Source organism: Bos taurus, chromosome 5 (genome assembly GCF_002263795.3).
Source record: "Bos taurus isolate L1 Dominette 01449 registration number 42190680 breed Hereford chromosome 5, ARS-UCD2.0, whole genome shotgun sequence".
NCBI lineage: Eukaryota > Metazoa > Chordata > Mammalia > Artiodactyla > Bovidae > Bos > Bos taurus.
This window is the reverse complement of record NC_037332.1, coordinates 24,207,913-24,233,453: the sequence shown is the minus strand read 5'-3', so window position 1 is coordinate 24,233,453 and position 25,541 is coordinate 24,207,913. Positions and strand designations below refer to the sequence as shown.

At 40.6% G+C, this 25,541-nt stretch overlaps 1 protein-coding gene and 1 non-coding gene across 4 annotated transcripts in view; one reads left to right on the top strand and one right to left on the bottom strand.

Moving 5' to 3' along the window:
- Positions 1-9,445: 9,445 nt before the first annotated feature.
- On the bottom strand, positions 9,446-17,073 carry LOC100848598 (uncharacterized). Its single transcript, XR_806575.4, has 4 exons — positions 16,639-17,073; positions 10,953-11,163; positions 10,626-10,754; positions 9,446-10,048 (listed from the first exon to the last, which is right to left on the bottom strand). It is a non-coding gene; the product is annotated as an uncharacterized protein (transcript).
- Positions 17,074-17,128: 55 nt separating this feature from the next.
- The window catches only part of CEP83 (centrosomal protein 83), a 161,718-nt gene continuing 153,305 nt past the window's right edge, over positions 17,129-25,541 (top strand). For all 3 annotated transcript variants that reach the window (XR_009494428.1, XR_009494427.1, XM_005206122.5), the window contains exon 1: positions 17,129-17,575. The gene's annotated coding sequence lies outside the window, so the exon portion shown is untranslated. The remainder of the gene's footprint in view (positions 17,576-25,541) is intronic.

Sequence of the window (25,541 nt, the reverse complement as noted above, 5' to 3'; positions counted from 1 at the left end):
TCTGCATTTGGTCTATTGTAATATGCTGCTTTTAGTTTGAGGGGGTTCAGGCCAGGCATGTTAATTATTTGGAATTGAAGACAATAATGGCACCCCACTCCAGTACTCTTGCCTGGAAAATCCCATGGACGGAGGAGCCTGGTAGGCTGTAGAGTTGGACACGACTGAGCAACTTCACTCTCACTTTTCACTTTCCTGCATTGGAGAAGGAAATGGCAACCCACTCCAGTGTTCTTGCCTGGAGAATCCCAGGAACGGGGGAGCCTGGTGGGCTGCCGTCTATGGGATCCCACAGAGTTGGACACGACTGAAGTGACTTAGCAGTAGCAGCAGTATGTCCAGTAGACTCAGGTAGAACTTTTTATCTCTCCTTGAACTACATAACACAACTTAGATAGGGGTCTTGTACCAAGAAGAGGTGGTGTCGTAGTTTAGTCGCTGAGTCATGTCCTATCACTGCCACCTCATGGGCCGTAGCCTGCCAGGCTTCTCTGTCCATGAGATTTCCCAGGCAAGAATACTGACATGGGTTGCCACTACCTTCTCCAGCTATTACCAAAAATACCATTTTATGTCCTAAAGACATACCTACATTACATGGCAAACATCTTTTTACCAAACGTCTGTTCTTCTCCTCTTCCTGTGAATTATCTTCCTTCCCTTTGAGACCTCACACCCCTGTCTTCTCCTCCTAGGGTCAGAATGATGTATAAGCCTTCATTACCTGATTGCTAGAGAGTCTCTCATGTCTTTGTGGGCTTCCCTAAGTACAAAATTAAATTTTTCTCCTACTTAGCTGTCTTATGTCAACTTAATATTGGGCCAGAGATCAGATTGGAGAAAAATTTGAAATCAAATTGGAGACTCCTGAGAGTCCCTTGGACTGCAAGGAGATCCAATCAGTCCATCCTAAAGGAGATTAGTCCTGAATATTCATTGGAAGGACTGATGTTGAAGCTGAAACTCCAATACTTTGGCCACCTGATACGAAGAACTGGCTCATTGGAAAAGACCCTGATGCTGAGAAAGATTGAAGGTAGGAGGAGAAGGGGACAACAGAGGATGAGATGGTTGGATGGCATCACCGACTCAATTGACATGAGTTTGAGTAAGCTCCAGGAGTTGGTGATGGACAGGGAGGCCTGGCGTGCTGCCATCCATGGGGTTGCAAAGAGTTAGACATGACTGAACAACTGAACTGAACTGAACTGAATATTAGGCCAGCCAAAGAACCTAGAATAGACAAAGGGAAAGTTTTCTGCCCCAGAGCATTAAATTATATAAAGAAATTCTGGCCCCACAAAGACATGCAGTTGGAAAGGGGGCCTGGGTATTTTAGTGGCCTTTTCAAATAACTGTGGATGGTCTTTATACTATACCAGCACTCCGCAGGTAGTTTTTTAAAGGTTAGCTGTAATACAGAATCTAAAACTACACCATATTCTGTGACATTAAAAGGAGCTGGTCTAAGTTGTTCCTTCAGTGGCTCTGTCTCCGATACATGATTTGGTAACGTCATTCACTGTTCATTTGGAAACTATAGCTTCACTGAGTTATGCAGATTTTCCAAATTTTAACATATCTTATTGTATCATGAAAGAAAATCACATTCACCAATATCTCTACCAATCTGACCACATAAATCTTTAAATATTGGTATGTAGTCAAGCACATGATGGTAGATGCAAGTTTTCCAAATTTCTAGTTTTCACTTGCAAGCTCAAATTTTGTCATTGGCAACAAATATTATCACTAATTTTCCTTAGAGTGACTGACACACTTTTTGAGAAAATGTTTCCCAAATACCCAAGTCTGGACAACTTTTGTCAGCATTCTTTCAAATTAAAATAATGTTCCATAAAAAGTGTCAAGTTCAGCAACTCAGTTGCACAATGCTTTTCCTTGACATGGCCGCTGTCCTTAGGGTATGCAGCAGAGTGCTTTATGTTCTCAAAGTGTGGTCTCCAAACCAGCACTCTCAGTATAACCTGGGAACTTGTTCAAAATACTAATTTTGGGGCCCCACTCAAGACCTACAGTGTTTTACCACCCTCCAGGTGATTCTGATTTCCCTCTGAATTTTGAGAACCACTGCTTCAGTTTTCCAGCGTGGTTCTCAGACTTGCTCACACATTAGAATCACCTGTGTAACTTAAAATCTCCACTGCCCAGTTACTCTTTTTTAACAATTATTATTTATCTTATCTTTTTGGCTGTGCTGCACGTGGGCTCTTCTCTAGTTGCAGCGAGCGGGGCTAATCTTCATTGAGGTGGGCAGGCTTCTCATTGCCATGGCTTCTCTTGTACAGCACAGGCTCTAGGGTGCACAGGCTCTGTGGGGTGTGTGGGCTTCAGTAGTTTTGGCCTGAGGGCTCAGTAGTTGTGGCACATGGGGTTAGTTGCTGTGAGGCATATGGGATCTTCCTGAACCCAGGGATCTTCCAGGGATCGAACGAACCAGTGTCCCCTGCGTTGGCAGGCAGATGCTTTACCACTGGATCACCAGGGAGGTCCCATAGTTACTCTTGACCAATTAAATCAGGTGGGACCCAGATATCAGTATTTTCAAGTTCCCCTGATAATTCCAACATGCAGCCACTGCCTTTGAGTGTCGTTCCCACACAGTTCTCAGCTGTTTCTTGTCTGGTGCTGGGTAGTTGTCTGTTGAAAATAGAGCTCTTTGACAAGTTCCTGAAGCATTAATCGCTAGCGTGCTGCTCTTTGGAGAAAAATCAGTTTGTCTTCAGAACCATTTTCCCATCTTTAATAGTTAGGAAATCTCAAATGGTGAACAAAAAAATATCTGGGGAGGACTTGAGAATACTTTGAATTGTTAAGCCTCTCTTTTAGGAAAGTGGGAATCCTGGCAGGTCTGGTGAGATATCTGCTTTGGTTACTGTTGAAGTTCCCCATTCAGCTGCCAGGGCTTGCTTTTCTCCAGAGCCTCCATTTCTCCATAGACTGTCTTAGATTAGCAGGTGTCACCCTTATTGGACTCAATATTCCCATTTTAGAATAAGTATTTTTAACCATCTTCAAATGAAACACAAATATAAAGCAATCAAAGCTCTAACTGTATTACAAAGGGTAAATAAATTCAGGTTACTTTATAATACAACTACATATTGAAATATGGAAATACTTGGGGGGAAATGGCAAATGTAATTTGGCAAATTTAAATGTAAATGGCAAATTTCAGGTAGTCTGCATATATATTCTATAAAAAATTTTTATTATGATAAATTTCAAACATATGCTAAAGTAGAGTGACTAAGACTGTGATATTTTGATTTATAATAAGAAACATATTTGGTCTTTGTCTCATTTCTGGTATTGATGTTGTTCAGTCGCTGTCATGTCCGAGTCTTTGCGCTCCCATGGACTGCAGTATGCCAGGCTTCCCTGTCATTCACTGTCTCCCAGAGTTTGCCCAAATTCATGTCCATATCTGTTATACAGCTCTTAAACCTCTTGGAATTTCTTAAGAGAGCATCAAAACTGATTAGAGGAATGGAACTTTTAGTCTTACTCCTCCCCCCACCTCTGGGTAGGACAGAGGGGCTGGAGTTTGAATCTGTTGGCAATGGCCAATGATCAGTCATGTCTATGTAATGCAGCCTCCATAGAAACCCAAAAGGATGAGGTTCAGAGAGATTTTGGGTTGGCGAACACACAGAGATTTGGTGAGTGGTGCACTCTGAGAGGGCATGCACGCTCTGTGACTTTCCCTCCCAGCTTGCCCCATACATCTCTTCCATCTGGCTGTTCTTGAACTACATGCTTTTATAATAAACCAGTAATCTAGTAAGTAATCTTTATTTTCTTGGGCTCCAGAATCACTGCAGATGGTGATTGCAGCCATGAAATTACAAGATGCTTGCTCCTTGAAAGAAAAGCTATGACAAACCTAGACAGCAGAGACATTACTTTGCCGACAAAGGTCCATCTAGTCAAAGCTATGGCTTTTCCAGTAGTCATGTTTGTATGTGAGAGTTGGACTGTAAAGTAAGTTGAACACTGAAGAATTGATGCTTTTGAACTGTGGTGTTGGAGAAGACTCTTGAGAGTCCCTTGGACTGCAAGGAGATCAACCTAGTCCGCCCTAAAGGAAATCAGCCCTGAATATTCATTGGAAGGACTGATGCTGAAGCTGAAGTTTCAACTTTGGCCACTTGATGAGGAAAGCTGACTCATAGGAAAAGAGCCTGATGCTTGGAAAGACTGAAGGCATGAGGAGAAGGGGACGACAGTGGACGAGATGGTTGGATGGCATCACTGACTCAATTGACATGTGTCTAAGCAAGCTCTGGGAGATGGTAAAGGACAGGGTGGTCTGACATGCTGCAGTCCATACGGTTGCAAAGAGTCAGACATGACTGAGCAACTGAACAACAATTACCTCAGACCACTGAATCAGAATCTGAGGTTGGGCCAGGAATTTGTGTTTTAATAATCTTTTGAGCTGATTTGTAGGTTCACTATAATTTGAGAACCACTGATCTATGTAACATTCCCCACCTGATTACTATTTCCCACCTTCACAGATTATTTAAGGCAAAGCCAGATAACATTCAGATATATTAAGTAAATTTATTATTAAAATTATTTTATTAAAAAACCCATAATCACATACCATTGTCAGCTAACAAAAGTTATAATTCCTAAATATCAGCAAATATTGAGAGTTTTACATTTTCTCAGATACTCATATGTCTTTTTATACTTGATTTGTGTGAAGCAGTTCAAACACTGCCTTAGGTTGATAAGTCTCTCAAATCTCTTAATCTATGATGATTTTTCTTCTTTTTCATTTCCTGCCATTTATTTGTTAAAGGAACTGGATCATTTGTGACAGAGTTTCCGACATTCAGGATTTTGCTGACTCTGCCCCCATGTTATTATTTTGTCACATTTCTTTTTCTTCTGTATTTACTGTAATCTAGCTGTTAGCTCTGGGCTTCCCTTGTGACTCAGCAGTAAAGAATTGCCTGCAATGCAGGAATCTCTGGTTCAATCCCTGGGTTGCGAAGGTCCCCTTGAGAAGAAAATGGCAACCCACTCCAGTATTCTTGCCTGAGAAATCCCATGAACAAAGGAGCCTGGTGGGCTACAGTCCATTGGTCACAAGAGTAGGACACAACTTAGCTACTAAACCACCAACTATTAGATCTAGAGGCTTGGATCATAGTCATGTTTGATTTTTTTTTTTGGTCAGGAGTATTTTACAGGTGGTGCTATGTCCTTCTTGTTGCATCACAGCAGAAAGCACATCAATATCTGGCTGTTTTTCTTTTTCTGATGTAAAAGTTGACTAATGGGTTCAAATTTTGACAGCATGGTCTACCCTGTATCAATGTTTCTCAGTAGCCTTTCACCTAATGGTCTTAGCAGACACTGATGATCATGGCCTCTGCTCATTATGTCATTTAGAGATACAAAATGGAAATATTCTAATTTTTATATTTTTTCATTTATTACTTGAAATTAAAACTCTCTCTTCAAATATTTGGACAGGAAAGGCAATATAAGTGCTCAATTTAACTCCTTTTCTTTATAAACTAGTCTTCAAATGAATTTATACTCTAAGTTCCTACTTTTGAATATTATTATATACTTGCAGATTTTAATATATTTGACATTTTAAACTCACTTCAGTCATAAATCATTATGATCCTTAAATTGTCCTCTTTGGCCAGAAGAAAGCAAGAATGGAGGTGTAGGAGGCTAAGCACTGTCATCTCAATAAAAAGGTACAGTATGTTGCTCAATTCCTGAGTTTGAGCCAATTTTCAGATCTAGAATCTACTGACTATAAAGAAGTGTCTGGGTCCTTAGGAGAAAGACTCTGCAGCATTGTGTATACTATATTGTAATGATTTCTTCAGTCATTCCCCAAAGGGACCCAGGGTATTGACTTAAGCCATGTACAATGGGGAAAGGGTAGTGACCAGTCATTTCAAGGAGCTTTGGAGTGAGGCTCTAATTGCTTTGATAACTGGAGACCCAAAATGTCATCATCCCTCCTGTTAGAGCAGGAGATTACAGAAGCAGCTAATAGAGTCCTAGCTTAAGTCTGGTTTACAGAGAATTCACTGGGTCTGCAGACTTACCTGCTGGTCATTTCCCTGGTCCCTGAGTATGTAATTCCAATAGACATAATTAGCAGTTGAAGTACTACGTTGTTAGGCTGTTGGATAGGAGCTACCGTAGTGAAGAAGTCCAACTAGAGGCCTTTAGAATCATTCTTTGGCCCAGCTAAGATAATGAAAACTTACACTGTGTCCCAGAGGAGATGGTGGTATTTAGTGTTGCTCTGGATCCCACAGAGTGATGTAGACTACCACAGCAAGCTCAGCCAAGTAGTAGTCTCAATTCAAGCTGAGTAAGGCCTTAGGTACATGTTCGGAGAAGGCAATGGCAACCCACTCCAGTACTGTTGCCTGGAGAATCCCATGGACGGAGGAGCCTGGTAGGCTACAGTCCATGGGGTCGCTAAGAGTCGGACACGACTGATGCGACTTAGCAGCAGCAGCAGCAGCAGGTACATGTTATGTGACTATTGATTTGGTGAATGCATTTTTTTATATTCCAATCCAAACAAAAAAGGATTCCAATCCTTTTTTATATTCTAAAAAAAGGATAAGCAGTTTACATTGATGTGGAAGAGATAACTTATTTCCGGCTTCATCCAAGGACTGTTACCTCTTCTAGCCTCTATTTTAATACAGTCTGAAGGGATCTGGACTGTCTGGACACCCTGCAGAACATCACACTGATATATTACACCTATAATATACTGATGGGTAGAATGAGCAATAGGTGGCTTGTATCCTAGAGGCCTCAGTAAGATACATGCATCTACAGGGTAGGAGATAAACCTTAAGAAGGTTCAGGGATCTGCTACTTCCATAAGGTTTTTAGAGGTCCAGTAGGCATTGGCATGTGGAGATGTCCCCTCCACAGTGAAAAACAAGTTCCTGTATCTTGCAACTCCCACAGAAATGAAGTATGATGTCTGATGGGCCTCTTTGGGTTCTGGAAGCACAAATTGCACACCCAGGAGTACTGCTGTGGCTCACATCCTGGGTGACAGTTCTGTGCCATCTGGAACAGCAGTAGGCTCTGCAGCAGTCAGTGTGGAACACATAACAAGCCCAGCGGGAGATCACAATATGGGCCCCTGGGATTTCAGAGCCAGGCAATGCCATCTACAGCAGAAGACTTTACTCAAGAAACAGTCCTGGCATGGTACCAGCCCCTAGTAGGGGCAGAAAGCTAGACTATGGGGCACTGAGTTATCATGGATCCGGAAGTGCCCATCACAAGCTGAGTTCTGTCAGACGTGCCCAGTCATAAAGTTGATGGGCCCAGCAGCAGTTCATCATAATACGGTGAAATGATGCATTCAGAATTAAACTCCAATAGGACCAAAAGGCAAGAGTAAACAACATGACCTAGTAGCCCAGACCCCCACATCACCCACTATGCTTGTACCAGCACCCCACCCTCAGGCTGTGTGGCCACATAGGGGGTCACATTTGACCAGCTAAGGGAGGAGAAAAAAACTCAAGCTTGATTATAATGGGTTGGCTTGGTATATGGGTGGGAGATGAAAAATGGATGGCAGCATATTACACCCACATTCAGTCGGGACCCTAAAAGATAGTGGAGAGGAAAAAGCTTTCCAAAACTTTAAGCAGTGTAGATGGTTATTCACTTTGTGTGGAAGAAGTGACCCATGGTGAGAATTTATACAGATGCCTAGATTGGAGACAGGGAGGTCTGGAGTAGAGGCATGTTGTCAAACATATTTAGAGTGGGCATAAGAGTAAAGATTTTTGTATCTTATCTTCATTCTGACCAGAAAGCATTAACCATGGGAAAAGGAATGAAACAACCAAAGAGGTAAAATGATTCTACCAGTTGATGTCAGCCAAGTGTTATCATGGCCCACCCCAGAACTGGCACAATGGGCACATGAATGGAATGGCCATGTTTGTAGAGACAGAGGCTACTCAGCCCAGCAACATGAAATCCCACTTACCAAGGCCATTCGAGCTACTCCTGCCTTGGAAGGTCTAGCTGCCAGCAACAGAAACAAACACTGAGACCCCAGTATGGCACTATTATTTGAGGAGATAGAGCAGCGATTTGGTGGCAAGTCAACAATACTGAGCCCTTTCCCTTATAAAGTAACCACTGGTTCATCCTCACTGGGATAAATGCCTACTCTGGGTATGGGTTTGCCTTTTTTGCCTGCAGAGCCTCAGGTGTATCACTATCCAGGAGCTTGCAGAAGACCAGATCCACTGGTATGAGATCCTACTCTACATAGCATCTAAAAAGGAACCACTTCACATTAAAGGTGATTTGAGTATGAACTCATGACCAAGACATCTATCTACTGTTTGTATCACCTGCTGCGCTATCCAGAAGCTGCCAGCCTGAAGGCATAGTACTGAAGAACTGAGTACTGAAGGCACAGCTGAGGTGCCACCTTACAGGCAGTATTCTGCAAGGACAGAGGGCCAGTATATAATTGAATCAGAGACCTCTGAATGGCACTGCTCCTTCAAATAGGAAGAATACATGGGTCCAGAGGACAGAACAGAAGTGGCCTCACTAAACATCTCAATGAGTCATTGGGTGACTTTGTGCTTCCTGTGACCACAACTCTGGGCTTTGCAGGTTTAGAAGTCTTGGTCCCCAGAAGGAGTGCATTTTTGCTAGGGAACACAAGAGTTCCATTTAACTAAAGGCTATGGTTACTGTTCGGGCACTTTGAACTCTTTGTGTCCAGGCCCCAGCAGGCAAGAAGAGAGTAACTGACCTAAATCAACAGGAAAAAGAGGGGTTGCTTTCATATAACAGGCAGGAAAAATACATGTGGACTGCATGTGAACCATGTGGAAGTTTATTGATACTTAATTGGAACTGTAAGGACATGTGCAGCAATCCCAGCCTGAGAAATGTCTAATTACCACTCAATATACATTTTCATTGAGAGCATTTGGGTCATACTCATGTAAGCCACTAAGACCTGTAGAGTGACAGGTAGAGAGTCATAAATTTTGAATCAGATGATGGAGGAGGAAGAGGAAGATGAGCAGTAGTTACATTCCTGAGACCAACTGAATAACGGGGGTGTACCTTCTCCCAGTAACCTCCTTCTTGTAAGCTCTCGCTCCAGAAGAGAGATCTAGAGAAATTGTAGAGGAGCTGCTCCCAGAACATGGGTGGGGAAGTGGATCAGTGGGGATGCAAGGGGTGTTTCTGGTGGTTGTGGGATGCACTGCTCAGATTTTCCTTCAGGAGAGACTAGAAAGGAAGGAGTGAAGAAATCATGAAGTGTATAAAAATAGGTGCAAATGCTTCTAAAGCTACAGAAATGTTGGGAAATGATACTTATAAAGATGATGATGAAAATGAAGGAAACAGAAAGAAATCTTTTGACAAAATGCCTTTAGTAACAATTAAAAATAACATCAGTTCACCTCCAAAAGTGAAGGTACAAATTAAAAATAACTATGAAAATTCCTTCCAAGCCAGCCTCTTCAGAAGCAGATGCTAGCCAAATACACTAGTAAGACATTTGTTAATGGTGATATGAAGCTTTTCAAACAACAAAATAAATGTGACTCTTTGCCGGGTCACAGACCATCAACTAAGATTATTTTTATTTGTGATGCTACAACTGTGAACCCGATGAAGCTGACAATGAACTGGAACCCTCAAAGAGTCTTAACAGGAAACCAGAGGGGTCGATCTGTGATAAGATTATTGATACTGTAGGCCAGATAGTGCCATCTTTGTTAAATTCTGACGCTATTCCTCTTGGGGACAGTAAGCAAAATTTAAAAGATGCCAGCGGAGTTTCCCTAAAGTTCCCACAAGCCTTCTGGGCTCAAAATGTGAAACAAATTTGGGGCAACTTAGAAATGTAAATATTGTTGCAGCCTGGGAAGTGAATTCATCTTATTTTTCATACTGGATCTCAGCTCTCAAGTGTCTCTTGTGTCCCAAGACTTATTCTGTACCACACGTTAACCTGGCAAAAAAAAAAAAAGGGAAAGCATCAAAATATTCACCTTGGCATGTCTCATATGATCTTATTTATATCAACTTGTTTTCTTGTTTACAGGCAAAGGTTTCTAAGTAAAGTGTCATTTTTATTTCCTTTATAGAGACAGTGAGATACAGAGGGAGAGAAACTGCTGTGAATGTTATAGTTATCTGGCAGTCTTCTAGTGCTATACCTTGGGAATTCACCACAGCATTTATGTTATAGCCTCCTCCTCCCTGAACTGCTCCCCATCAAGACTGAGCACAGCTCTGGTGTTAGAGCCAGGCCACGCCCACCCAAATGGGGAGCCCTTCAAATGGTCAGTCTTTGTTTGGAGGCTCCTCATTGGCCTAGCCAAGACTTCCCAGAGCTGAATGGCAGCCCTTTCTTGTTTCATGGGTAGCAGAACTGCATCAGTCTGAGGGCACTCCTGGCCTCCTGCCTCCTCTTTGTTTTCTTAATAGCTATTTTCCCCAACAAATCTCTTGATGTCTACTTTTCCATGGACCTGAACTGACAAAAGTCACGTGTATTGCAGGATGTTTAGCATCCCTGGCCTTACCCACAAATGCTGGTGGCACTGTCCCCATTTTGAGGTAACTAATGACACCTTCACAGATTGCCAGAATGCTTCTACGGAGAACCACTCGAGAACATAGTCATCAAGATCACAAAAGTTGAGCTCGAAGAACTGTTCAGGTAAAACAATTATGAAACAGAAAAGTTTAATGATTTCCTCTGTTCCTTTTCTCCCTCTCCTACAGTGCCTTCACCTTCTTTTAATTTTTTAATTTCTCAATTGAAACTGATAAACTTGAATAGTGGGGTTTTAAAGACCAAAGAGGCTGTACAGCCACAGAATTTAGAAATAAGTTTAGGAAATGATCACCTTCTGAAACTGAAGCTAAAGAGAAAGATCAGTTATGACAGATGAAATTAGCTCCTGTGTAAGTAATCTGCTCTTGGAATTGGCTGCAAAAGTATTGCTTTTGTGATTATAATGCTTTCCAAGTTTCCATCAAGTCATAAGGATATCGTCTCAGGAAGACATTCTTGAAATGTGGAGGGACTGTGGAATAGTCAGTAGTAGGTAGCACCATCTGAAAAAGATCCACGAATTTTAGTGTAGTTGACAAGTCTGTAGCAGAGATCATTTTCACTTTTAATTCAATAAATATTCATCTAATTGTTTATTGCCTACTATGCCCCAAGTATTATATATTAAGCACAGAACATACAATAGTAAACAGAACATAATTTTTTTTGTTTTTGTTTGTTTGCAAAGTTGCTTCAGTCATGTCTGACTCTTTTCAACCCTGTGTACCATAGTTCGTCAAGCTCCTCTGTCCATGGGATTCTCCAGGAAAGAATACTTGAGTGGGTTGCCATGCTCTTCTCCAGGGAACCTTCCCCACCCAGGGATTGAAACCGGATCTCTTACATCTCCTGCATCGGCAGGCGGGTTCTTTACCACTAGCACCACCTGGAAAGCCCCATGGTGCTTCCCCTCAAAGAACTTATTATCTGGAGAATGCATTCTCAATGGGCAAAAAACCTTCCATATTACAGTGGTTTGTGGCCCTCCAGTACAGATATACAGGATATCTGTGGTTTAAGATCTCATAGGGGATGGGAGTATTAGTGTAAAAATGCCTAAAATGGCTTCAATAGGTCAATCATGAAACTAAGGTTAACCTGATGTAAAGGAGGAAAAAGAGAAAAAAATGAATAAGATGAAAGAAAACAAGAAGGAAAAGTAGCATGATGAAAGAGAAATAGGAAAGAAGAGATGAGAAAATAAGGTATGTGAAATTTTAAGAATACAAAAATAGTTCTGTCTGCCACTGAGCCATATGACATACAACTTCTTTTCATTGACATTCTGAAATACAAGCTTATTCCTCTACGTTATTTCTGGCTTTGGCAACAAAGCATTAAATGTGAAAAGCAATACTGGAATGCCTGCTTTTCATCAAAAGAATTCCCATATCCTAAATCACTCATTCTTAATCAAATATTCCACATGTCCTCACTTCTCTCATTTAAAATTTAAACTTATAAAACTATTTTCTATTAGGTTCCTAAGGACCCTGTTATTCCACTTATGTACATGTAATGTGAACTTTGTTAGCTCCATGATTATCAAAGCCTTCATTATTATAGCCATTCTTTATCTGCCATAGTAAACAAAGACATTGGTTGTCATTTGATAGCTTATCAAGCTTTTTTGTAGTTTGGATTTACCCCTCTGGACCATATCCTTTTCTTTATTCTGAATATAGGTGCACCAAACAACTTTATGATTATTAGTTATATTTTTTGGATATCTTGATATAAGGAAGAAAGCAACCTTGCTAGCAGACATTGGTATTTCAGCTAACAGAATCATCTTTATTAGCACTTTAAAATATTTATGTGTATTTTATTGTGATATAACTAACATGGACTTCCCAGGTGGCTCAGTTGTAAAGAATCCACTGCCAAGCAGGAGACATAGGTTTGATCCTTGAATATTGAAGATCCCCTGGAGAAGGAATGGCAACCCACTCCAATAGTCTTGCCTGGAAAATCCCATGGACAGAGGCGCCTGGTGAGCTACAGTCTATGATGTTGGAAAGATTTGGACACAACTGATCACGTACATGCGTGCAGCATTCCATTATCTGGATGTACCAGTTTATCAGTTCACCTGTTGAAGGATATCTTGATTGCTTCCAAATGTTAGCAATTATGAATAAAGCTGCTAAAACATATGTGTGCAGGTTTTAATGTGAACATAAGTTTCCCATTCTTTTGGATAAATACCAGGAAGTGCAATTGCTGGATCATATGGTAAGAGTTTGTTTTCTAAGAAACCGCCAAACTGTCCTCCAGTCTACCATTTTGCATTCCCATCAGCAATGAATGAGTTTCTGTTGTTCCACATCCTTGCCAACATTTGGTGTTAACAGAATTCTGAATTTTGGCCATTCTAATAGGTCTGTAGAAGTATTTCATTGTTCTAGTTTGCATTTCATGATGATTTATGATGTGGAACATCTTTTCATATACTTATTTGCCATCTGTTTATCTTCTTTGTTGAAGTGTCTGTTAAGGTTTTTGGCTGATTTTAAAATCAGATTATTTTCTTATTATCAAATTTTAAATGTTCTTTGTATATTTTGGATAATAGTCCTTTATCAGGTGCATCTTTTGTGAATGTTTTCTCCAGTCTGTGGCTTGTTTTCTAATTTTCTTGACATTGTCTTTTGCAGAGCATAGTTTTTCATTTTAATGAAGTCCAACTTATCAATTATCTCTTTCATGGATGATGTCTGGTGTTTTATCTGAAAAGGCATCACCAGTTACAAAATAAATGAATCATGGGGATGAAATGCATAGTATGGGGAATATACTCCAGAATATTGTACAGTGACAGATGGTAACTAGATTTATTATGGTGATCATTTTGTAATGTATAAAATACGGAATCACTATGTTGTGCATCTAGAACTAACACAAGTGTGTAGGTTAATTATACTTAAAAATAAATACGAAAATAAAAACTCACTATACCCAAAGTTATCTAGGTTTTCTCCTATGTCATCTTTTAGGAGTTTTATAGTTTTGTGTTTTACATTTAGGTCTGTGATTCAAGTTAATTTTTGTTAAGGGTATAAGGTTTGTGTCCAGAATCATATTTTTGCATGTGGATGTCCAGTTGTTCTAGCAGCATTTGTTTAAGTGACTATGTGCTCCATTGTGTTGCTTTTGCTTATTTGTCAAACATTGATTAAGTTTATGGGTGTCTGCTTCTGGGCTGCCTATTCTGTTGCCTATTGATCTATTTGTCTATTATTTTACTAATACCACAGCATCTCGATTACTGTAGCTGTAGTCCTTCAACTTTGTTCTCAGACATTTCATTTTGGTTTGATAACTGTATGTATACTTGTGTAACTGCAGCAAAATATAGATCCTTTGTGTTACTCCTGAAAGTTCTCTTGTATCTGCCTTGCCATTGTCCTCTGCAGCCAACTTCTGATGCCAGATTAGCATTGTCTTTCTTGGATTTCACATAAATAGAACCATACAGCACGCACTCTACTGTGCCTGGCTTCTTCTTTAAGATATCTGTGAGATTTATCCATGTTGTTAGGCATACTGGCAATTCGTTTTTATGGGTGTGTTGTAGTCTATTGTATGGGGCTTCCCAGGTGATGCTAGTGGTAAAGAATCTGCCTGCCAATGCAGGAGACATGAGACATGGGTTCAGAAAATGGCAACCCACTCCAGTATTCTTGCCTGGAGAGTCCCATGGGCAGAGGAGCCTGGTGGGCTACAGTCCATAGGGTCTCAGGGTCAAAGACATGACTGAAGCAACTTTGCATGCAAGCACATACATTCAATTGTATAAATATATGATTTGCTTATCTATGCTCCTGTTGATGCACATTTGGGTTGTTTCTAGTTTTTAGTTACTATGAATTAGGTTGCTTTAAACTTTGTTTTTTTGTGAACATGTATTTTCATTTCTCTTTGATAACTATCTAAAACTGATACTGCTGGGTCATGAATAGGTTAGATGAATATTTAACTATAAACAAACTGCCAAGAAGTTTTTTGAAGTGTTTTTACTATTATGCACTCATACCAGCAATGTATGAATTCTAGCTGGTTCAAATTCTAATATTTGTGTTATTATTAGACTTTGAGTTTAGTGCACGTAATGGAATCTCATGGAAAAAATGGAAAAAAATCATGGTTTTAATTTGCATTTCCCTAATGATGCTAAACTGTACTCTGCTTTTTAGAGGTAAAAAGAAACTTATGTGCTATGGACAGATTTTCATATAGATTTACATCATCATTTTTAGCAGCTCAGGGGTTTTTCACTGTATGTAGGTACCATCATATATTTAACTACTGTCCTGGTGATGGTACTTACACTGTTTCTGCTGCTGCTGCTGCTAAGTCGCTTCAGTTGTGTCCGACTCTGTTCGACCCCATGGACTGCAGCCTACCAGGCTTCTCCATCCATGGGATTCTCCAGGCAAGAACACTGGAGTGGGTTGCCATTTCCTTCTCCAATGCATGAAAGTGGAAAGTGAAAGTGAAGTCGCTCAGTCGTGTCTGGCCTCATGGACTGCAGCCTACCAGGCTCCTCCATCCATGGGATTTTCCAGGCAAGAGTACTGGAGTGGGGTGCCATTGCCTTCTCCCTACACTGTTTCTAGAAGCACATATTATAAAAAGGGAGTGAGGAACATCCTTGTAAATGTTTTATTTTCTTTAGCGTGCATGACTAGAAAATGGGATTGCTGGGGCAACGGCTAATGCTTATGTTAAATTTTGATAAATATTGTTGTGCCAATTTCAATTTCACACCAGTAATGCATGACAGTAATTACATCCCCACTGCACTGTGTACACTGACAAAAAGGATGTTTGCAACTTGAACATCTTTTCATTTGTTAGATGTTTGTTTTTCTTGATTTAAGAAAGTCCTATTGATATCCTTTGCCAATGTTATTGTGTTGTTTTAAAATTGATATTCTATGACATTTTTGTGTATTAGGAATCTTTTTCCTTCTTTTTTCACATGATACACATTGATTTTCCATTGGTTATTATTTGTGTGTAGATTACAATCTATATATGGTTAATTTTTATCATTTTTTTCTTTTATGGTTTCTAGTTCTTGCTTCATACTTAGAAAAGGCCTTTCTCAGGATTATTTTAGTTTCCTCAGTTTTCTTGTAGTATTTTTATGGTTTCATTCTTTACATTTAAATTCTTGATTCATCTGGTATTTAACAAATATAATAGTTGAATAGCCTTTCCCCAATGTTTAGTCGTTCCTCAGATAATCTTTTTCCCACTGACCAATGATTTGTAACATACAGTTTATTGGTTCCACTGAGACTTCTGGAGTCAGACTGACTGACTTCATCAGTCACCAGTAAAGGCTCTGGGTAATGTTGTAAAATCAAGATAATAATAATTGCATCTATCTTACAGAGAGTGAAATAAGATAATCTGAAAAGGGACTCCAGTAGTTGACATGTAATTGCTCAGAGGATGTGAACTACTATTATTGATGTGTACACAGCAGTTCATTTATGGATTCTGTATTTGGTTCCCTATCTCCCACATCTATGTGATCCATTAACATCCATTACCCATCTCTCAGTCCCATCTAATGACTCCTCTTTCCTCATTTTCACAAAAAAGGTCCTAATTTCAGTTGCCTTTCTAATCATAACTAGAGCTCGAAAATGTTAACCTTGGGGAGGGGAGGGGATAAGCTGTGCTACACAGGGTCGTGACAATTAAAACCCAAGCTCGGCGGCATTGGAAGGGGAAGGCAGGCTGCCCATTCCTCCTACCTCCTGTTCTGAAAGGCTGAAGTCCTACCTTATTTCAGCCCTTGGCCTATAACTGACATTCTCAAAACCTAGAATTTGTCTTCCAACTCTAGTTTACCACCTAGAGACAAACTGTTCACAACGTTACCCCTGAACTTGAGCTGGTGACACGTTTTGAGATCTGGAGCGGGCGGCGAGGGGGACCGGCGCCTCGGCCCCGGTTCTGACCTGGCCGTTTCCTCCGGGCAGGCCGCGCCGGCTCCGCACTCGTGGGCGGAGGCCCCACGGCCGACGTAAGGCAGCGACTTCGAGACTCTAATCAGCACGGTTGGGCACGAAGGCAGGCGGCGGTGGCGCCAGGACCACCACCGGAGTCCTCAGACAGGAAAAAAGGGTGCGAAGAGCGGGGCCGAGCGCACAATCGGGAAGCTGGAGGAAAGCCCCGGAGCAGCTGCGTGGGGAGGAGGCGAGGGAGCGCGGCTTCCCGCTCTACTGCGCGCTTCACTCTGGCTCCCTGAAGCAAGTGCCGGCCCGGACTGTGCTTTCCTTTCGCCTCTGGGGATCTTGGCGACCCCCAGAGGCCTCTCGGGGTGCCGCCCGAGCCTGGCGTTCCCGCGGGTCTCGGCCGCAACTCCCGCCTCGTGCCGCTCGTCTCCTCCCTCTAACGGCCTCCGGCCGCGGCCGGCGTCCGCGGGGAGGGTGACGTCGGCGTGGGGGCGGGACTTCCTGCTTCGCGCGCCCTTGGGTCCCGGTACCGAGTGCGCTCCGTGGGGTTTGCGGGGCGGCGGGCCCGGGGTGCCTTCCTGGCCCGACTTCGGCGCCGGCCCCGCACCCCTGAGAACGCCGGTCCGCCGAGGAGGAGCGGGGCTTTTTTCCATCGCCGCCCTCTCTGCCTTTGGAGCTCTCCCGGGGTACCCCACATTTCCCTAGGGTTGGGAGCCCGAGGGGCGCGCTCGGCTGTCCGGCTCCTGCTCTTCAGCCTGTGCCACGAGCGGCAGCCGAGACCTCGTCAGACTTGACGGGCTGGGCGGGCAACCCGCGTGCGGGACCGCCTCCCGTAGCCCCAATGCCCCGGCGGGAAGAGAGCCGTGAGAGTGTCCGCCTGGCGAGTGCGGCCAGAACACGGTCACTGTTGGCTGTGTTGCAAGGACCGTGTGTGAGTCTGGTAGGTAACCCTTCTTGTCCGTGGCTTGGAATACTCATGGCTTTTTTCTTCACAACTTGCCTTTGAGTTCTTCTTTTGTTATTTTTCTCGTGGAGCAGTTGGAGAGGGTGTTAGAAAAGTAAGCTGGGAGAATGCTCTGTAGCCGATTGACTGCACGTCAAACTCTTTATGGGGCTTTTTGATGCGCTCCGGCGTGGTGCTTGTGTAGCCCGTTTGAAACCTGACTAAACGTGGGATACATCTAGTTTCGCTTGCGAAAAAAAATTATGCTGCCGTTTTCGTTGACCCTGAAGACAATTCTAGCAGTGATGTTGGCTGTCGTTAGAGATAACGTTAGAATATGTGAGTGCTGGGCTTTAATGGACATTTTGATATGCCCTTAATGTCCAAATTTTGACCAAAATAAACGGGCACTTGGCTTTTAAAATCCCCCAAGTATTTTAAAAATTTAAAAGCCTTTGGTCACAAAAGTTGTAATGATGAAACTGTCTCAGTAAAATGTTGAAGATGTCTAGGATAACAAGAAACTTGTTCATAGTTTCTCATATATAGTATATAGTTCATACTGTGTTCAGACTATGAGCATAAAATACTTGAGTAGATCTAAAACTGAGTAGGTTGTTAAAGCATTGCTTCTGTTACCAAGCAGCATCTCTTGTAAACAAGTCTAATACTCAACTAGAATATAATTAAATGTGTGTATCCTACAATTATCTGGATTCAGAATTTTCTAAATTCAGGGGTTCAGTCTGTAGGTGGTTGCAGTTCATATTCACCTTTTGTATTGAGCTGCAATTTCAAACTCACTTTGTTTAGAATTATTAGATTGCTTTAGATTTCAGAGTTGTGTAGAACTCTCCAGAGAGTTAAAAATGAATTTGAGTTACACCTTTTGGTTTTTTTGGGCATAGGAAGTCAGATGTTCCCCTTTGAGTATTTTCTAACCAGGTGAAGTGTGGTTATATTTAGAAATTTTATAAAGCAGTAGAGTAATACCAATTTAGGGTAACAGCACTGGGAGATTGAAACACTTACTGCCCACAGGTGGTTTTTAGACCTTGGTTTAGCCAATAATCTCACTGTTCTCCACTCATTGAACCCTTAATGATATAATTTGTTTGGCAAGTAAGGTGTACCTGGGAGATACTGTGGATTTGGTTCCAGACCACTGCAGTAAAGCGAGTCACATAAATTTTTTGTTTTTATTTTTCAGTGCATATAAAAGTTGTGTTTACACTATACTGTAGTCTGTTAAGGGTGCAGTGTGCATTATGTCTAAAAATATACATATCTTAATTAAAAAAATAATTGCTAAAAAGTGTTGACCATTGTCTCACAGTGCGGAGTTGCCACAAACCTACAATATGTAAAAATATTGCACTGTTTGTGAGGTGCAATACCATGAAGCACAATAAAATGAATTATGCTGGTAGGTAGTTTTTAGACCACTTTTGGGGTGGTATTGAATGCAGTAACCCGTCAAGTATGGGAAAAAGTTGGGAACACCTGAGACACTGTGAGAATGACTGACTTCTTTGAAGTCGGACTATTAGTGATGGGAGTTGGAACTTAAAGTTTTGTAATTTCCATCATGCCCTGACTATTTCAAAAATCTGTAGACTTTGTTTTAGTCCTTTCCCTCTTTCCTTTCCTGTATACTGATGTTGAAGTAATGAAATTGTTAAGAGTTGGGCAAGACAAGCAAAGGAGAAAAATCCAGAATGACTCATACATGTTGGTGTGATAAAATCCTTAGTAATCAGAAGTTAGCATTTTGTCATGGGAAGTTATAATTTAAGAAGCCTAGAAGAATGAAATCTTAACAGATAAGTGAATGGTCCAAGTTCTTTGTATGTATGGTGTTTTCTAGGTGCTGTCTCTGCCTAAAGTAAATGAGTTTTATTTTAACTTTGTCATATGTAATGTATTAGGCTCAGCAAGTAATTTTCTTAAGTTGTCTAACCTGTGTAAAAATGTTCAGAAGTACTCTTTTCTGTTGACTGAAGTTCACGTTCCTTATCTGAACTCTTCAGAATTTCATCACACTCTGCCTTTTCAAGCTTATGTTGTTTATAGAAAAGCTATCCTCTGACCAGACCATCGTCTAAACCTACTATGTGCTTTCTCCTTTCCTTACCAGTCTTCATTCTTTCTCCCTACCTGACCTGATTTCTTTCCTTTCCTAAAATCTAAATAGTATACACTCTATAAAGTTCGACTCTGTAGGGAGGAAAAATTCTCTACCCTGTTAGGGTCTCTGGCTGGCCCTAATAATTAAATTGATATAGATTAACAGTAGAACAGCATGCAAGTTTAAAAAAAATGTTTTTTTTCATGTACACGGAGAATGAAGACTGGAAAAAGTGAGCAGAACAGGAAGCTTTTACAAATCTTCCTCAACTTGCAGTGGTGTTATCTCCCCTATCATAACTGATGCGTTTAATGTACCTAACCTACCCAATTACATCATACCTTAGTCTACCCTACCTTAAACATGCTCAGAGCACTTACGTCATGTTAGATGATTGGGCAAAATCATCTAACATGCCGCCTGTTTTATAATAAAGTTGATTATGTCATGTAACTTACTGAACTGTACTGAAAGTGAAAGATAGAATGGTTGTATGGGTCCAGAATGGTTGGAAGTGTATCAGTTCTTTACCTTCTTGATTGCTGGGAGCTGCAGCTCAGTGCTGCCAGCTGCCCAGAATCATGAGAGAAACGGCTGTACTACATATCACAGGCTGGCAAAAAATCAAAGTTAAAAATTTGAAGTGCAGTTTCTGCTGAATATGAATTGAAAGTGAAAGGTGAAAGTGTTAGTGGCTCAGGTGTGTCCAACTGTGACCCCATGGATTGTAGCCTGCCAGGCTCCTCTGTCCATGGAATTCTCCAGGCAACAGTCCTGGAGTGGGTGGCCATTTATTTCTCCAGGGGATCTTCCCGACCCAAGGATTGAACTCAGGTCTGCATTGCAGGCAGACTTTTTACCGTCTGAACCAGTGAATTGCTTTTGCACTATTGTGAAGTCAAAAAGGTCCTAAGTTAGAGATGGTGTGTATCTTTTAGACAAAGAAACTAATTTGTGAAAAATTGACAAAGAGTTTTGGGCTAGGGGGAACAAATTGGAAAAATGACCAGGAAGATAACGGTTAGTTTAACAAGTTGGTACAAATTTCTTGGCTTTGATTTGTTCACTGTCCCCGGTGATAAGGTGTACCTTCCTCCTGGTACAGGGAGGGCACCTTTCACATGGGAGTTTTATCTCCTGCCTTCTGGAAGAAAAAGGACGGTCTGAGTGCTCCTCTTTCATCTGCTGTTTCTCAGGTGCCTCTAACTCCGTCACTATACCAAAAGGGCAGATTTTGTGTAACACGTACTGCACTCCACCTCTGAAGTCCTGCAGAATATATTTATCAGTCCTGCTCACTTGAAACTTTATATTGTATTGTTATAACATTTCTGTGTATCTCTTACCTTCCTGACTATAGATGATAAACTCTTTAGGGACAGAACATCAGCTCTCAGTAAACTGTATCCTTAGTCTTTTCCAAATAAGAGTTGCTGAATAAATGTTTATTAGAGATGAGGAATGTGTATTTGTACTCCTGTAGTGTAGTGCAAGTAAACGAAAATCTTTTGAGAGTAACTGAGGGAGAAAGGGCAACGATCAGCCCTAAGAAAGGGGATTAAAAAGAGTGGATTCAACTGGAATTGGAGGTAAAGTTTCTGTTCCTAGAAAGTATGAATAGTTGAGAATTTCCCATGACAGTATTAGCTGTAAGGACTCCCTCAGGAATGCTGGCACCATTTCCCTAGTGGTCTTTGGAGTTTGGTCAGTTTCCTAGTTCTTCTTTAGTAGAATCTGGGTTTAAAAAAAATAATTCCCCTACTTCCTTTCCTTCCTTTCCTCTTCCCTGCCCTCTTCCATTCCTCTCTTTCTGTTTCCTCATTTTGCCCCTTTCCATTTTACTTTTTACCTAGTAGAGACTTACTTTATGAAATTATGTTATTATTTTCATTTGGCCCTCATAAATTAACAGTTCTCTTAAGTTTTAGATTTTTCTATCAGGACTGCCTCTCTGGGTGCTGGAAAGATCACAGTCTCTGTAATCTAGCACTATTTTTTTTTTTTTTTTAATAAAGTTTAACTGAGCTATAATCCAGAAAGAAATTAAAGCCACCAGTGTGGCTTGAAGTGTCCAGTTATTTGTTTTCTGAATATTGTAACTTCACATCACTTTTGGGTTAAAATTCATGGAGTTAGGAGGAACCTAAACCTAGCTATTCTCTTTTGGAAAGTATTTATCACTCTCTTCAAATAAATTCTAGGTATTTTAATAGTTTTGCTGTAAATTTTGTATCTGATGCTTATGACAAAGAGTCATTTTAGTTAAAGGTATTAAAAAGTTGAGTCTCAGAGTCCTTTTATAAATCTTGGTTTGATTCAGTTGCTTCTTAGTGAGCTGGCTGTCTTAGCTTCTGAGTTGTTGCCCAGTAACACGATTGCAGTCGAGCATAGCAACCACTGGCAACGTTAGCTTTGGGCTACAGGGATTTTCCCAATGAAGTTGCAGTGCCTATCTCTAGTGTTCACATTCAGTCTGTTTTTCTCCACTGAATCACATTAAGGGAGACAAACTGAAATTACATATGATATAATTACTTTTTTTTTTTTTAGTGCTGACAAATCATAACTTTCGTGTTTTCCACGTAGAGATGCAAGATAAATATATATTGAATTGCATGTGAAGAACATGTGAAAAGACTGGTTCAATTAAAGATTATTCTAGACAGAAAAAAACTGGTAAATAATAATTAATATCAGAGTTCTCTACAACTGATAGAGCCAGCCAGAGCTGGAATGGATGAAGTTGAAATGGTTCTTCTTTAGATAACATTTTAATATTACTTCTAGAGGTTCATTGAGAGGGTAGATCAATAAGCATGAATTGTTAGGCACCCTGATTTTGTGGGAAGAGAATTATGACTCAGGCGACCATAGCTTGACTAAGTCACTTAACCTTTCTTGGCCTATTTTCTCACTTGAAAAAATAAATTCCCAAAGAATTCTTGAAGAAATTACATCTTTCCAATTTAAAGCAAATCTCATTTCTTCTGTTCATTGGTTTAGTCAATATTTGAGTGCCCATTACGTGTCTTTCACTGTGCTAGATACCAGAGTACCAGATTGTGAATAAGACATAGTCTCAAGCAGCTTTGGTGGGAGAAATGGATAATTATTTGTAATATAAATACAGTAAATAAATAAGGCTGTGTTCAAATGGCAACCCACTCCAGTATCTTTGCTTGGAAAATTCCATGGACGAAGGAGCCTGTACAGTCCATGGGGTCGCAAAGAGTCGGACACAGCTGAGCGACTTCTCTCACTGGGGGCACATAGGGAGGACAACTGACCAAAAACTGCAGTCATGATAACACTGTGATTGAGGAATGCCTCATTTGAATTATGTAAGAGTAATCTGAGAGTGGACAAAGAAATATTCAGCGTGGCCTGGAGGGAATTAATCAGACATAGAAAACAGGAGTTTCTCTGAATTGGAGAGATAGGGTCAGAAGTTGTCAGCCATGGTAGTAGGTAAGATCCTGGGTGTAGACAGGGGCTGGTGAACATCAGCATGTAGTGAGAAGGTGGAATAAAAGAATAGGGAGCAAAACCAGAGGAGGGTAGAGTTTTGAAATCCAAGGAGGGAATGTATATCACATTTATTTTATTGTTTAAATGGAAGTTGCTAGTCAAGAAACATAGTGTAGCTATGTAAATGTAAACTCATGAATGCAAGATCATCTCTACAAAGCTCTGAAGTTGCAAATGGGGATAAGTCTTTGGTTAGCATCATATCAGAGATGAAGAAGTACATGTTTTGGGGCCTGAATCCTGAGATTGAAAATTAAAATCTTGGCTCTACCACTTACACTACCTGCTTGGCTTTTTGGAAAAGTTATTTTAGGGTCCTCAAAAGGTCTAAAAAGAAGTTATTTTAGGGTCCTCAGTGTCTTCATGTGTAAAACGATTATTATTATTTTTTTGTATCTGCAAGAGTCACATGGGTTAAAAGATATATGTTGTAATGCCTGACTGAGTTACAGTGGGCACTTGTTAAATGTTAACTTTTATCCATTCCACTGTTACAGATTCTTCTAAACACTTTTCTGCCTGTTCTCCCCACTCCTCCACCCTCATCATAATCTTTTATCCCTCAAGATCCACCAAAAGTCCTGCCTTTTCCTTGATACCTTTCTTTACAGATGGTAATTCCAAATTTTCTATAATGAAATGAACATGTTCTTGTATCCCTTAGAACTTTCTTATCCTTTTATTATTAACTTTAGGAGATTTTATTAACTCACATATAAGAAGTCCGCAGATAGGTGATTCTAGGATTGTCAAATCAGTGGCTCAGAGACATCATTAAGAACCTGGATTCTTTGTTTTTTGCTTGGCTAATTGAACTTAGGCTTGATTATATAAGTCCAATCATCACATTTTCTAAAGTTCAAAAGACATAACTTCTCTACCCAATTGTAAGCATACAATTCAATGTTTTTTAGTACATTTGTAGAGTTGTACAGCCGTCATCACATTTTCATTAAACTCCCCCTACCCATTTTTCTCAGGCTTGTTTGCAGTCAATCCAATGCCTAACCTACTTCCACAAACCAATTACCTGCTTTCTCTATACATTGGTCTTTTCTCCACATTTCATATAAATGGAATAAAAAATACATACATAAATGTCTTTTGTATCAGACCTCTTTCACTTAATATTTTTGAAGTTCATCTGTGTAGCGTATATCAGTATTTTGTTCTTTTTTTATTGTTTTCATATAAATGTTCACATTCATTCATCAGTTGATGGATGTTTTGGATTGTTTTCATTTTCCAACTATTGTGAATAACGCTTCCATGAAAGTTTGCATAAACGTTTGGGTGAACACATGTTTTCATTTCTCTTGGATAGAGTCCTTGGAGTGGAATTGCTGAGACATATGGTAAGCTTATAGGGTATATTTGGTGTTTGTCCCTAATTGCTGACACAGAGCTCCTAAAACCTTTGGAATTTCCTGAGTGATATCCTTTTGTTACTCTTTTCTTAATATATACATATATTATTGAAGTATAGTTGACTTACAGTGTTGCAGGTGAACAGCAAGGTGATTCATTTACACACATATATAATTTTTGAAATTATTTTCCATTATAGGTTACTATAAGGTATTGACTGTAGTCCCCTGTGCTATACAGTAAACCTTTGTTGCTTTGTTGTTCAGTCGCTAAGTCATGTCCAACTCTTTCCAGTTCTATGAACTGCAGCATGCCAGGCTTTCTTGTCCTTCACTTTCTCCCTGCATTTCTCAAACTCATGTCCATTGAGTCAGTTATGCCGTCCAACCATCTCGTCGTCTGTCACTCCCTTCTCCTCTTTCCCTCAGTCTTTGCCAGCATCAGGATCTTTTCCAGGGAATTGGCTCTTTGCATTAGGTAGCTGAAGTATTGGAGCTTCAGCATCAGTCCTTCCATTGAATATTCAGGGTTGATTTCCTTTAGGATGGATTGGTTTGATCTCCTTGCAGTCCAAGGAACTCTCAAGAGTCTTCTCTAACACCACAGTTTGAAAGCATTAGTTCTTTGGTGTTCAGCCTGTGGTCCAACTCTCACATCCATACATGATTACTGGAAAAACCATAGCTTTGACTATATGGACCTTTGTCAGCAAAGTGATGTCTCTGCTTTTTAATACACTGTCTAGGTTTGTCATAGCTTTTCTTCCAGGGAGCAAGCATCTTTTAATTTCTTGGCTGCATTCACTATCCACGTTGATTTTGGAGCCCAAGAAAATAAACTCTGTCACTGTTTCCACTTTTCTGCCATCTGTTTGCCACAAAGTGATGGGACCATGATCTAAGTTTTTTGAATGTGGAGTTGCAAGCTAGCTTTTTCACT